This window comes from Oncorhynchus mykiss, chromosome 23 (genome assembly GCF_057628025.1).
Source record: "Oncorhynchus mykiss isolate SJ-2025 chromosome 23, ASM5762802v1, whole genome shotgun sequence".
NCBI lineage: Eukaryota > Metazoa > Chordata > Actinopteri > Salmoniformes > Salmonidae > Oncorhynchus > Oncorhynchus mykiss.
The window spans coordinates 32,484,890-32,499,509 of record NC_143044.1 but is presented as its reverse complement, the minus strand read 5'-3'; the positions used below and the strand labels follow the sequence as shown (position 1 = coordinate 32,499,509).

The window sequence follows — 14,620 nt, the reverse complement described above, 5'->3', positions numbered from 1 at the left end:
TTGTACTTGCCCCTGAGCTGCCTGTGAGGTACTGTCAAATTCACACCTACCCCTTTACAGTGTAGGGAATGGGACATCACTACATCAATCGCGCACATCAGAAACTGCCAACGTATGCCATGCAATTAATTGATGACAAGCCTTGTGTTTTTCACAATGCCTGTACTGGTGGAAGTAATAGGTTTCCTTATATTTTTCTTGCAATAAATACATAGCTAACATATGGGCAACAAATGAGCATAATGTACCCATCCTCTGGCTGTGGTTCAATGTGAAGTAGTACTGAAACAGGACTTTCATTCCATAGCAGTTTGACATGTAACACTCAGTCATTACCATTACCGTTCTGAACTAATATTTATTCTAAGCATAGGGTCCATGTACAGATCGGCTACATAGCTACTCATCCATAGAATCCAGGTATTGTCATCCTGCACTACACAATAAGCACGACTTAGCTACTGCTACATTGCCTGCATTGGCAAATATCTTCAATCTCTAATGTTAAATATCTTCAATCTCTAACGTTACAACAATAAAGAACAATGACAAGTGATTGACTTTAAAATATATATTTTTTCATGAACAGCAAGGCAAGCTTACAAAATTGCACATTAAAATTGCAGAAAATGATTTAGCTAGTTAGCAATTACTTTTGCATCTGCTTAGTTTCATAAAACATTAAACAACACAAATTACAGTTCATACAAATGTCGAATGCCCACATAGAAAGCTAAATGTGTTGCTACACTGTAAAACATTTCATGTAAAATGTACAGTAACTTACTAGCTGCAAATGCAGCAACACTACTGTAATCCATTTTACAATAATCAATTGCCAAAAATACCCCAAATTTACTGTAATCAAATTTACTGTATGTTATGGCTAGCTATGGCTAGCTAGTTAGCGGGGGTGCGTGCTAATATCGTTTCAATCGATGAAGTCACTCGCTCTGAGACCTTGAAGTAGTGGTTCCCCTTGCTCTGCAAGGGCCTCGGCTTTTTTGGAGCGATGGGTAACGATGCTTCGAGGGTGACTGTTGACGTGTGCAAAGCGTCCCTGGTTCGCGCCCAGGTCGGGGCGAGGGGAACAATGTAAAGTCTATACTGTTACACCAATACACTACTGAGATATTAATGGTAACTTGATGAAAGAGCAATGAAACACAGCACAATGCAGTAAAAGTGACTATTCAACTGTAAGACAATGACATCCACATTATTGTACTGTAATAACAAGGGATTAGAGCAAGCTGATTGACTGTAGACATCACATAATACAGTATATTAATGAATACTAGGTATTTTAAATCAGTTAAACTTCTAGAGACCTAAACAAAGGTTTCCAAACTAGCCGTGATAACAGGGCAAACAGATAAATACTCAACCATTAAAAATGTTAAGACCAACCACCATTATGATTTGTTTCATATATACACTTAATTGCTGGAATAAAAAATTTGACCATATATTGCTTAAATTGGTACAGGACTCAAACTAACGTGTGCAACAAATATAGCCATTTACAAGGCACGCCTTCAAATATGTTAATGAGCCCACGATTATTTCTTCCCCCATAATATATCTCCACAGTCCACCATAATTTCCAGTTTGCTGGGGTAAACATATACCAAAATAGCAATACAGTAATTTATTGTTGAATTGTATTTACAATAAAATCTAACTGATCCCTTCCTCCATCTCTCCTTCGTACCCTCACTCCCGCCCTCCTCCCCCTTTTCTCCTCCCTCTCTCCCTCCCGCCTTCCTCCCTCCAATTACCCTTCCCCCTCTTTCCTACCATGATTAATGACAGTTTGATGAGGCCGTCTTGTTATCTCTCTCTCTCTCCTGAACCTCTGTTACCAGTACACATACCAAGTGGTTATGGCACCTTTGTTCTTAATTCTTCTTGGGGTAGAGGGGGTGCTAAACTGACAAATGGAACTGTTTTAAGATGATCATACTATGGATCATTTAGCTATTTGATTTAGAATTTGAGGATCCCTTTAGGTATCATTTAGGCATGATTTGATAAAATGTAGATTTTGGCTTACTACTAAAGTCCATAGAAACGCATTGAATAACACATTCATAAATGGCAAAAAGGACAGTAAAAAATACATCGTAAGAAACAAGGTTTTGAAGTGTCTGTTGTAATTCTATATATTTTTTTACACACATTTAACCCCTTCATACTACCTTCATACTTCCATTTGTTTTTTAAAACCGGTACTGTTAACCTTCAGACAAGTCCCGTGACACTTGTGGGGGTTGTGGAGCAAAATGGAGAACGCCATCGTATTCGTGAGAATCTCCCCTTTCCACAACGGTAACATTAGTTTGTAGGCCAAACGGTTCGGATGCTACCAAACAGAAGTTGTCATATCGACTGTACTGACTTTGGACGAGTCGCCTGACACTTGTGGGGGTCGCAGAGCAAAACCGTTCGGATGCTACAGACATTTACGTGAGAAGTCTCATGGCCTGACAAACACAGCTCTAGCTCTGCGACCTTTCACTGCAGATGCAGAAATGCGACACTGGCGGATGCGGTGTGTCAATCGACTCTAGGGTGTTAAGAAACAAAATGTCACACAACTTGTCAACCTGTTTAGACATGAATGGGATGATTCTAAAGCTTGGTGATTTTTTTGTTGTTTTAAGATCCCACTGATAAACTCATGAACAGAAAGAGTGCTGCCTGCTAAAATGCTCTCACCATGCTAGGGAATCCCTTGGGGCTGCAACACACGCTCACACGCACGCACTCACACATGCACACACACACACACACACAGACAGAAAGTGACAGACGGGTGGGCGGACTTACACAAACATGTCTTCATGAGTGTCCTCACCCTGATGCCTCTAGCGTTGTTGTAGACAACAGAATGCGTGATTACAAAGCAACCCCAGTATTATCAGCATTAAACTCATTACAACACTATTGCTCATTCTGTAAAGGACTCAGTTGAAGAAATAACCGCTAATTTGCCTAATTGACTATGACTAGCTGTCTACAGTGTCTTGTGTTGAAATGTGTAAGGGACCTTGATGAGAAGTTAGGGCTTAGGCTTTGTGATGTGTTTGGGAGGGGTTTAGACTTACAAAACATTGTGAGAGTTTAGGCCTTATTTTGTGAGTGTTTTGGAGATATTTAGACTCATATTTTTATGAGCCCAGTTTGTCAGTTTCTCCTGTGAGATTGTGTGTTTTACGATGTATCTTAATGTTTTCTTTCTTTTTGGAATTGGTGAATTGGTGTGAGGCCGGGGCTCATGGTATATCCTGTGAATGTGTGTTTTTGTGTGTGTGTGTGCGCGCGTGAGAGTGTGTGTGTGTGTGGGTGTGACTGTGTGCGTGTGTGAGTGTGTGCATGTTCGTTTGAGGTGGGAGGGCAGGTTAGACTGCTTTTCAAAACACTCATCCCATTCTCTCAGGCTATCAATGAAAAATGAATAAGCGAGAGATCGATCTGATAGAATCACAGTGGGAGAGACAACTGTACTCTGGAGAGAGGAGGAGCAGGGAAACAGGAGGAGAAGAACACAAGAGAGGGTTAGAGAAGAAGATAGAGAGAGCAAGATGTGTGACCTGTTGCCACAAGGGCCACCAGTGAAGAACAAACACCATTTTAAACACAACCTATATTTATGTTTATTTATTTTCCCTTTTGTATTTGCAAATCATTACAAGACTGTATATAGACATAATATAACATTTGAAATGTATTTATTATTTTGGAACTTTTGTAAGTGTAATGTTTAACGTACATTTTTTTCACTTGCTTTGTCAATGTTAACATACTGTATGTTTCCCATGCCAATAAAGCCCCTTAAATTGAAAAAACTGAATTGAGAGAGAGAGAGAGAGAGAGAGAGGGGAGAGAGATAGAGGGAGAGGAGAGATAAAGAGAGAGGAGAGAGAGCACGCTGAGCATGCACTCTTGTGGGGCCCCTGTGTTGAGGATCAGCATAGCAGAGTTGTTGTTGCCTACCTTCACCATCTGGGGTCGGCCTGTCAGGAAGTCCAGGACCAGGTTGCACAGGGCGGGTCCAGACTCAGTGCCCTGAGCTTAGTGATGAGCTTGGAAGGCACTATGGTATTGAAGGCTGAGCTGTAGTTGATGAACAGTATTCTTACATAGGTATTCGTCTTGTCCAGATGGGATATGGCTGTGTGCAGTGTAGTGGGGTGGTATGCTAATTGTAGTGGGTCTAAGGTGTTGGGTAAGGTGGAGGTGATATGATCCTTAACGAGCCTCTCAAAGCACTTCATGATGACAGAAGTGAGTGCTACGGATAGAGATCAGATAGAGATCATATGCTGTGGAAAGGGAGACAACAGAGGTGAGAGAGAGAGAGAGAGAGAGAGAGAGAGAGAGAGAGAGAGAGAAGGTTGAGCAGGGAAACAGGAGGATAAAAAGTAGTAGGAGTTAAAAAGAGATAGAGATGATGTGTGGTAGAAAGGGAGAGATGAGAGGAGAAGGACAGAGAGGAGAGCTAGAGAGAGCTATGCTATCTCTTTTCTCTCTTCCCCAATAGTGCTATGGTGTTGAACTAATGTCCAGATACAGATGCATTGTGGTTAGCCAGCCAGGTCACCCGTGATACAGGTCAGTATTCGACCTCCATCCATGTCTGACAACGTCGGCCACTAGCGGCAACAGTGAGCAAGTGCTGCTACCTTTAAGTAGGTTTTGGTTTTGCTTATGATGTTGGATGGGTGTGAACGTGTTTTTGACTCTAAAGGTTGCAAGTTCGTATCCAGTGATAGAAAGTTGTTATTCACCCTTAGATTAACCATTCAGACGTAATGCTTAACCTTAAGATTTTGGAGTTAATGCCTAAACAACCTTAAACACTTTGAAATTTGACATTTGCAACAACTTCAAAGTTTGATGTTTGAGAAGCACTGATGAACGTCTAATTCTGATGGATAGCTGTGGTAAGCAGGTGTGTGTAGGCTAGTCAGAGAAGTGTATTAGCCACACGCAGGCTCACACACACAGTGTATTAGCTCCACATATACAGCTAAAAAGCCTCAACAGAGTACTACATTAATACTACACAATGTCTGCAGCCTGCAACTTAATCTCATAGTTTCATATTTTGAGGTAATTGGATACTATAGGGCTTCTTTCATACTCATTCTTTGACATTGTTTACTAGAATAAAATGCATACAGTGTATGAATGTTTGGGTCTGATGTGTGTGACCAGGTTATTTTGGGATAGTGCAAGTTTTGTGTGTGTGAGATCGTGTGTGTGTTTGCTTCTGTGAACCCAGTCAGCAGGGAACAGGATTCTCACATCCGTCTCACGCCAGTGGAGAGGTGTATGGGTCAGACGTCTGGAGGCTGTGTGTGTGTGTGTGTGTGTGTGTGTGTGTGTGTGTGTGTGTGTGTGTGTGTGTGTGTGTGTGTGTGCGTGTGCATGTGTGTCAGTGGCAATGTCTCTGTGCCCATATAGTAATTGTCAGAGTTTGGCAGGGCAATCAGTTCCATGCCACTGAACTCCATGTCTCTACACACACACACACACACACACAAAAACCACTCACACACCCATGTGCACGCGGCCATGGCTGGAAGGGCAGAGCGGCGAGATTCCCCAGTAGTTGAAAATGAAAGTTTCTCCAAGTTCAGCCATGTCACTGTTGACAATGACAGTGATGCTGTCATGGAATGAGCAGAAACTATGTTGGACATTTACACTCACACACACAAACACACACATAAACACACGCACACACACCTCAGCAAACATGTTATAGGTGTTATGTGTGTGTGTGTGTGTGTGTGTGTGTGTGTGTGTGTGTGTGTGTGTGTGTGTGTGTGTGTGTGTGTGTGTGTGTGTGTGTGTGTGTGTGCGTAGGTGCGTGCATGTGTGTGTTTGCATGGCTGTGTGTCCAAATTAAAGTGTGAGCTATTTTCATCCCACCATCATTATCTTTGTCCTCAAGTGTCCCAGTCCCTTTAATATGGTAATGTTCCTGTAGTCCCTGGCAAGGTAATTGTTTAGTGCTTTGAGTTTGACTCTCTGCAGTGTCTCTCTTGTACCCAACTCCTCTCTAAATACTTTTTAATCAGGCAGGCTTTAACTAAATGTTTAGTGCACTGACTTCAACTGTGTCTAGGTGAAGGACATATGTTGTTGGTTTATTGTTTGTCTTTTATCTTTAAAAGATACATTCATAGAAATCATAATGGAAAATACAGGGAAATTACAAAACAATATGCTTTTATGTACTACAATTTTATAAGTTGTTTATGAAGATAATAGTTGTAGATTTGACTACACGCACACAAACTCGCCAGTCGCATATTCACACGAACAGACGCACACACACACACACACACACACACACACACACACACACACACACACACACACACACACACACACACACACACACACACACACACACACACATTCTTCTGTTCCCAGTTTGAGTACCCAGACATGACTCTCCAAACCACCCCTTAATTTAATTCAGAATGAAATTAAGGAACATTCCAACAGCCTCTCTCTCAGCAGCAATATATAGGCCAAAGCCAAGGGCTGTTATTTGACAGTAAACCCAAAAGGAGCAGCACAGAGAGGGGGCTTAGATTTCACTAATCCCCCCCTTGCCTGGGTGAGACTGCCATCTTTCTCCTCACTCTCTCTCTCTTGCACCTTGGGTTTTTCACACTAATTCTTTCTCTTGCTAGTTCTGTTTCCATCCCCCCTCTCTTTCTTCTCCCCTCTCTTTTCCTGGGTTGTTTCTAAGAGAGATACAGCCTGCTGTATTTTTGGCTGAAGTGTTGATCCTGTTTGTGTATCGCCCCAGGCCTCTCCTCCTCTCGTCCTTTCCTCTGCTCTACCGCTCCACTCTTTAGGAAAGCTGAGTCCTCTCTGTCCTTATTTGTTGACTGAGAGAGAGGCAGAGAGAGCGAGGGCGGGATACTGAGGGAGAAGGAGAGTAAAAGATAGGGGAGAGGGAGAGAGAACGAGGGCGGGATACTGAGGGAGAAGGAGAGTAAAAGATAGGGGAGAGGGAGAGAGAGCGAGGGCGGGATACTGAGGGAGAAGGAGAGTAAAATATAGGGGAGAGGGAGAGAGAGCGAGGGCGGGATACTGAGGGAGAAGGAGAGTAAAAGATAGGGGAGAGGGAGAGGGAGAGAGAGCGAGGGCAGGATACTGAGGGAGAAGGAGAGTAAAAGATAGGGGAGAGGGAGAGAGAGCGAGGGCGGGATACTGAGGGAGAAGGAGAGTAAAAGATAGGGGAGAGGGAGAGAGAGCGAGGGCGGGATACTGAGGGAGAAGGAGAGTAAAAGATAGGGGAGAGGGAGAGAGAGCGAGGGCGGGATACTGAGGGAGAAGGAGAGTAAAAGATAGGGGAGAGGGAGAGAGAGCGAGGGCGGGATACTGAGGGAGAAGGAGAGTAAAAGAGAAGGGAGAGGGAGAGAGAGCGAGGACGGGATACTGAGGGAGAAGGTAGGTAAAAGATAGGGGAGAGGGAGAGTAAAAGATAGGGGAGAGGGAGAGTAAAAGATAGGGGAGAGGGAGAGTAAAAGATAGCGGAGAGGGATAGTAAAAGATAGGGGAGAGGGAGAGTAAAATATAGGGGAGAGGGAGAGTAAAGGAGAGGGAGAGTAAAATATAGGGGAGAGGGAGAGAGAGGGGTAAAAGATATGTACTGTATTGGCTGCTGGAGGCAGAGAAGAATAGGAAAAAGGAGTTCAAGCGGGACACAGAGGGAGAGTATATCTAAGAGAGTGAGAGTGAACGTGAGCGATAGAGAGAGAAAATAAATGTTTTTCGTATTGAGTCACTGCAGTCTGTGCAAGGCCAACGGATTGATGACAGTCACCCTCATCTCTGCCAAGACACCATACTGCAAAGCACACTACACAGTTTTCCTTCTCGGTCGTTCCACCTCAAAGGATTTAGACACCCACCATCTCAGATTGTTCTGAAAATCATTTCTGTTGTTAGAAAGAGATCGGATAAGAATTCGTGCAATATTATTTTGTTGAAATTAAGCTAATTGATTGCAACCAAATTGGCCATTTTAATATTCAATAAATATAGTACCTAACATCCAATTTGGACTAACCTTTGTTCTAACAATGAGAAAGACATGAGCATTCCAAAGAAATGGTCTAAAGCCATGGATACCTCACACCCCACAATCCATTCCAATTCCACCCCAACTACGTGCATATCGTGTCAGTTCTCTGTCTTTGACAAGTTGTTTGGAGTTGCGGCTAGGAGTATTGTTTTTTCATCTTATGTAATGTATTCTCAGTGAATATGGTGACGTTATTTTTTGTTTAGAGAAATTTGTCATTGAAGTTGTTGGGTTTATGTCCCATCTTACATCCTGATGTTACCGGGTTCTGACGTCTAGATGGTGCTGTTCCTGCTATTAGGTGATAATTTTTTAAGGAATCCCCCACACCCACATTGTTAAAGGGATAGTTCAATCACATTACAAAGTGAGTGTGGAAGAGATGAAAAAAGTATTGTTGTCTATCAACAATGACAAGCAAGGATAATAGTGGAAGATATTGCCACTTCTATTTGCCTTATTTTCAATTTAAGCCTACTAGAAAGTGTGTGCCCGCAGGCCTGGAGGGAAGCAAAAGTGATTCTGCTACCTAAGAATAATAAAGCCCCCTTTACTGGCTCAAATAGCCAACCAATCAGCCTGTTACCAACCCTTAGTAAACTTTTGGGAAAAAAATGTTTGATCAGATACAATGCTATTTTACAGTAAACAAATTGACAACAGACTTTCAGCACGCTTATAGGGAAGGATATTACATAAGCACAGAACTTACACAAATTACTGATGATTGGCTGAGAGACATTTATGATTAAAATGTTGTGGGGGCTGTTTGGTTAGTCTTCAGTGTTATGGCTTTACATCCCCTGCTATATTATGGAAAAATAGTTACCTGTCTAACAGAACACAGAGGGTGCCCTTTAATGGAAGCCTCTCCAACATAATCCAGGTAGAATCAGAAATTCCCCAGGGCAGCTGTATAGGCCCCTTACTTTGTTCAATCTTTACTGACATGAGTAAAGTCAGTGTGTCTATGTATGCAGATGACTCAACATTATACAAGTAATCTACTACAGTGACTGAAATCACTGCAACACTGAACAAAGAGCTGCAGTTAGTTTTAGAGTGTGTGGCAAGAAATAAATAAGTCCTAAATATTTTCTAAAACAAACTAACGTTCTTTAAAAAAACAATTACCTAATAGCAGGAACAGAGGTCAGAGGTCAGAACCTGGCAATATCAGGTTGTGAGATTGGACATAAACCGAACAACTTCAATGACAAATTTATCTGACCAGGAAAGAAAAAAAAGATACCACCACATTCACTGAGAATACATGACATACGATGAAGAAACAATACTCCAAGACGCAGCAGCATGTTAGTTGTCAAACATAGAGAACTGATAGTATATACTCGTTGTTGAGGTGGGATTGGAGTGGGGTGTGGGGTGTCCGTGGATGGCTTTTGGCCTCAAATCTGATGAGATACTGTAATTATTGAATATTATATGAATCCTATAAATTCAAATAGACAATTTGGGTGCAATCCACAACCTTATTTCCTCAGAAATAAAATTATATTTCAACTTAATAATGTTTCCGGAATGCTTATCTTATTTAACGATTTCAGAACAATCTGAGATGGTTGGGTGTCATGGCTTGATGAAATGACATGGAACAACCCTTATTCTGTGTCTCTGTAGCACCAATACACACAGTCAGTACAACTGTCTTTCTACTTCTACTATTTTTACTATTTCTACTATTTTCTACTGCTGAGTTTCTCTGTTTCTCTGCCCACCCGCCAGCACACCTTTGCATTGACCCCATACCTCGGCGTGTGCGTGTGTGAAGGGGTTGGTTCTTTACCCTCACATATAGACAGACAGAGGTGATGATCATGAACTGATATCGACACAGCTCAACGATAAGGTCAGCACACACACAACCTATCCCTGTGGGAATTCACTAACCAACACTCTCTCTCTCTATCTCCCTCTCTCTTTCTCCCCTTCTCTCTCTCTCAAGCGTGAAGAAGAGTATAGATGCTGAGTGTGTGATAGAAAGTGAGGAGCATCAGACACCAGTGGACATCATCTTTCCAGACCAAGTTCTTTTGAGATTGCAGATACAACAAGGTAGGACTCATCTTCCTCACCTTCCAAACCTATAAACACACACACACACACGCACGCACGCACGCGCACACACACACACACACACACACACACACACACACACACACTACTACTCTCAACGTCTATCTATCTATCTATCTAGTACCAGTCAAAAGTTTGGACACACCTACTCTTTATTTATTACTATTTTCTACATTGTAGAATAATAGTGAAGACATCAAAACTATAAAATAACACATATGGAATCATGTAGTAACCAATTATTTTAAACATATAAAAGTATATTTGATATTTATATTTTAGCCACCCTTTGCCTTGATGACAGCTTTGCACACTCTTGGCATTCTCTCAACCATCTTCACGAGGTTGTCACCTGGATTAAATTTCAATTAACATGTGTGCCTTTTTAAAAGTTAATTTGTGGAATTTCTTTCCTCCTTATTGCATTTGAGCCAATCAGTTGTGTTGTGACAAGGTAGGGGTGGTATACAGAAGATAGCCCTATTTGGTAAAATAACAAGTCCAAATTATGGCAAGAACAGCTCAAATAAGGAAAGAGGATTATTTGAAAAAATATAGATATTTCACCTTTATTTAACCAGGTAGGCCAGTTGAGAACAAGTTCTCATTTACAACTGCGACCTGGCCAAGATAAAGCAAAGCAGTGTGACAAAAACAACAACACAGAGTTACAGATGGGATAAACAAATGTACAGTCAATAACACAATGGAAAATCTGTATACAGTGTGAGCAAATTAAGTAAGGAGGTAAGGCAATAAATAGGCCATAGTAGCGAAGTAATTACAATTTAGCAATTAATACTGGAGTAATAGATGTGCTGATGACAGTACATCATGATTTTAAGACATGATGGTCATTCAATACGGAACATTTCGAGAACTTTTAAAGTTTCTTCAAGTGCAGTCACCAAAACCATCAAGCCCTATGATGAAACTGGCTCTCATGAGGACCGCCACAGGAAGGGAAGACCCAGAGTTACCTCTGCTGCAGAGTTCAGGTAGCAAATACATCTCAACATCAACTGTTCAGAGGTGACTGCATGAATCAGGCCTTCGTGGTTGAATTGCTGCAAAGAAACCACTACTAAAGGAAGCCAATATGAAGAAAATACTTGCTTGGGCCAAGAAACATGAACAATGGACATTAGACCAGTGGAAATCTGTCCTTTTTAGTTCCATCTGCCGTGTCTTTGTGAGACGCAGAGTAGGCGAACGGAGGATCTCCGTGGGTGTGGTTCTCACCGTAAAGCATGGAGGAGGAGGTGTGATGGTGTGGGGGTGCTTTGCTGGTGACACTGTCAGTGATTTATTTAGAATTCAAAGCACACTTAACCAGAATGGCTACCACAGCTTTCTGCAGCGATATTCCATCCTATCTGGTTTGCTCTTAGTGGGACTATCATTTGTTTTTCAACAGGACAATGACCCAACACACCTCCAGGCTGTGTACAGTCCATTTGACCAAGAAGGAGATTGATGGAGTACTGCATCAGATGAGTTTGCCTCCACAATCACCTGACCTCAAACCAATTGAGATGGTTTGGAATGAATTGGACTGCAGTGAAGGAAAAGCCGCCAACAAGTGCTCAGCATATGTGGGAACTCCTTCAAGACTGTTGGTAAAGCATTCCTCATGAAGCTGGTTGAGAGAATGCCAAGAGTCTGCAAAGCTGTCATCAAAGCAAAAGGATGGATACTTTGAAGAATATTAAATATATTTTGATTTCTTTATCACTTATTTGGTTACTACATAATTCCATAGATTTTATTTCATCGTTTTGATATCTTCACTATTATTCTACAATGTAGAAAATAGGAAAAATACAAAATAACCCTTGAATGAGTAGGTGTGTCCAAACTTTTGATTGTTACTGTATATATTATCTCATTTACACCTCATTACACATTACAGGTATTAATGGCTATCCAGACCCAGTTTTCACCTCCCTCAAATGTAACATTAACACTGACACTGACTACCTATCCTATGAATGACAACTTGCAGTTGTATGCATTACAACTAACAATTTCTATTGACAAGGCGTTTTTAGTACACAACCCTCACTCTGACTCTGCCTTTCAGACTTTCAGTTTCAAACTGACTGTTAAAAAGTGTACTATAAGCTCTGTGAATATTCTCTGTACAGGTTCATAATAGCTAGTGGATATATGGAGTGAATCTTTGAATAGTTTGTAAATAGCTCATATGTTTGTGGATGTATGCATTGAATAGTTTTTATTTTTGTAATATTTTGTGGATGTATGTGTTGAATAGTTTATATGTTATTTTACCTTTATTTAATTAGGCAAGTCAGTTAAGAACAAATTCATATTTTCAATGAAGGAACAATGGGTTAACTGCCTGTTCAGGGGCAGAATGACAGATTTGTACCTTGTCAGCTCAGGGATTTGAACTTGCAACCTTCCAGTTGCTAGTCCACCGCTCTAACCACCCTGCTGCCCCTACCCTACCCTACCCTACCCTACCCCTACCCTTTATGGAGTGAATAGTTTACATGTTTCTAGTAGTTTGTGCGTGTGTGGAATGAATAGTTTATGTATGTTTTCTAGTTTGTGGGTGCATGGAGTGAAGAGCTGATATATTTGTAATAGTTTGTGGATGCATGGAGTGAACAGTTTAATAGTTTATTGAATCTCATTACCATTATCTCCATACATGGGAGACCAGAGGCTATTAATGTGGCTTGGGGGAAGAAATCCATATAAATGTAATTAATACACAGGCGTTCCCATACAATTACTACACCAGAGCCAGAGAAACTGGGCCGGGGGCAGCAGGGTTCCGTGGGACTGTTTAGGCCTGGATGTGTGTGTGATGGACTTGGATTGCAAAATCTTGCAGAAATATGCATGCCAAAGCTTTGGGGAACTTCTTGGAAGAATTTAAATACCGCACCCTCCCACCCTCTCTCCCTCCCTCTCGCCTCCCCCTCGTCTCCTCCATCTACCCTTTCTCCCAAAGCAGTTTAAAAAATTGACTGAATCGGTTACAATTTAGTTTTTTCTCTTTTTTACCTCCCAAAAGCGCTAGAATCTATCATTCGCATTGAGGACTCCAGATGGATTTAGCCTGATGCTAGAAGGGAGCTACAGTAGCTAGTGTGGTTAGCTCAGGTCACCAGGGGAGTGATGGAGCTCCAGAGCTTGAGGGGGGTCTGAAAGGATTAGTACACAGGCCAGGTGTTGCTTTGTGTGGGTAGAGTTACAAACAGCGAATTCTTTGGCTGTGAATGAACTAGGTTAAACCTCTACAGGATCAGTGGGTCCACCGCGGGATGGTTGAGCTAACATAGGCTAATGTGATTAGCATGTGGTTGTAAGTAACAAGACATTTTCTGATATTGGCAGAGCTTAAATTCTTGTTAATCTAACTGCATTGTTCAATTTAGAGTAGATGTTACAGTGAAATAATACCTGCTATTGTTAGGCACATTAGGCACATTTGGGCAGTCATGATACAACATTTTGAACAGAAATGCAATGGTTCATTAGATCAGTCAAACATTTAGCACATACACTGCTGCCATCTTGTGGCCAAAATCAAAATGGCACCTTGGCTGGCATAATACATTATGACCTTTCTCTTGCATTTCAAAGATAATGGCACAAAAAAATAAAAAATAAACACTTTTTTTCTTTGTATTATCTTTTACCAGATCCAATGTGTTATATTCTCCTACATTAATTTAACATTTCTACAAACTTCAAAGTGTTTCCTTTCAAATGGTATCAAGAATATGCATATCTTTGATTCAGGTCCTGAGCCACAGGCAGTTAGATATGGGTATGTCATTTTAGGCAGAAATTGAAAAAAAAGGGGCGGATCCTTGGCGACTAGTCGTAGTCCAAAATGTTTATGTGAAACTTGACTGAAAAACTTGTACTCATCAAACACTCTCCAACACACAAGACAGCAGTGTAGAAAATAACTATAAGTTATACATTTTTATTCCAGTGGATTCTCATATCACTGCACTGCAATCCACTGTGGTGCATCCTAGTTTGCATCCAAAATTCTGCCCTCTTCCCTACATAGTGCACTTCCTGGTCAAAAGTATTACACTGTATAGGGAATAGGGTGTCATTTTGGACAGAACCAAGTCATTTTATCAATATTGGTGGCTTTTAGTCTGCTTTTCCAATGAGATTCCCTGTGCGTTTTATGATGTATTTTATATGATATAGTGAATTGTTCTCTCTGTGCTCTCGCAGGCAGTACCATGCCTCTCTCATGTCTGATAACTGCTGTTGATCAATAGCAATATAGCATTGGTGTGTGTGTGTGTTTGTGTTTGTGTGTGTGTGTGTTGATAGCGAGCGGGGGGGTGGACAACACAGTGAGTGTAGTACTTCTCCACACGAAGCAGATTGAATTTCAGTGTG

The 14,620-nt window shown here is 41.4% G+C and overlaps 1 protein-coding gene across 16 annotated transcripts in view; it reads left to right on the top strand.

Annotated features, from left to right (window-relative positions):
• Nucleotides 1–14,620, top strand: part of LOC110502777 (RNA binding protein fox-1 homolog 3) — a 756,098-nt gene that overhangs the window by 109,359 nt on the left and 632,119 nt on the right. For all 16 annotated transcript variants that reach the window (XR_016491078.1, XM_036960469.2, XM_090217296.1 and 13 more), the window contains one exon: nt 10,086–10,195. The gene's annotated coding sequence lies outside the window, so the exon portion shown is untranslated. The remainder of the gene's footprint in view (nt 1–10,085; nt 10,196–14,620) is intronic.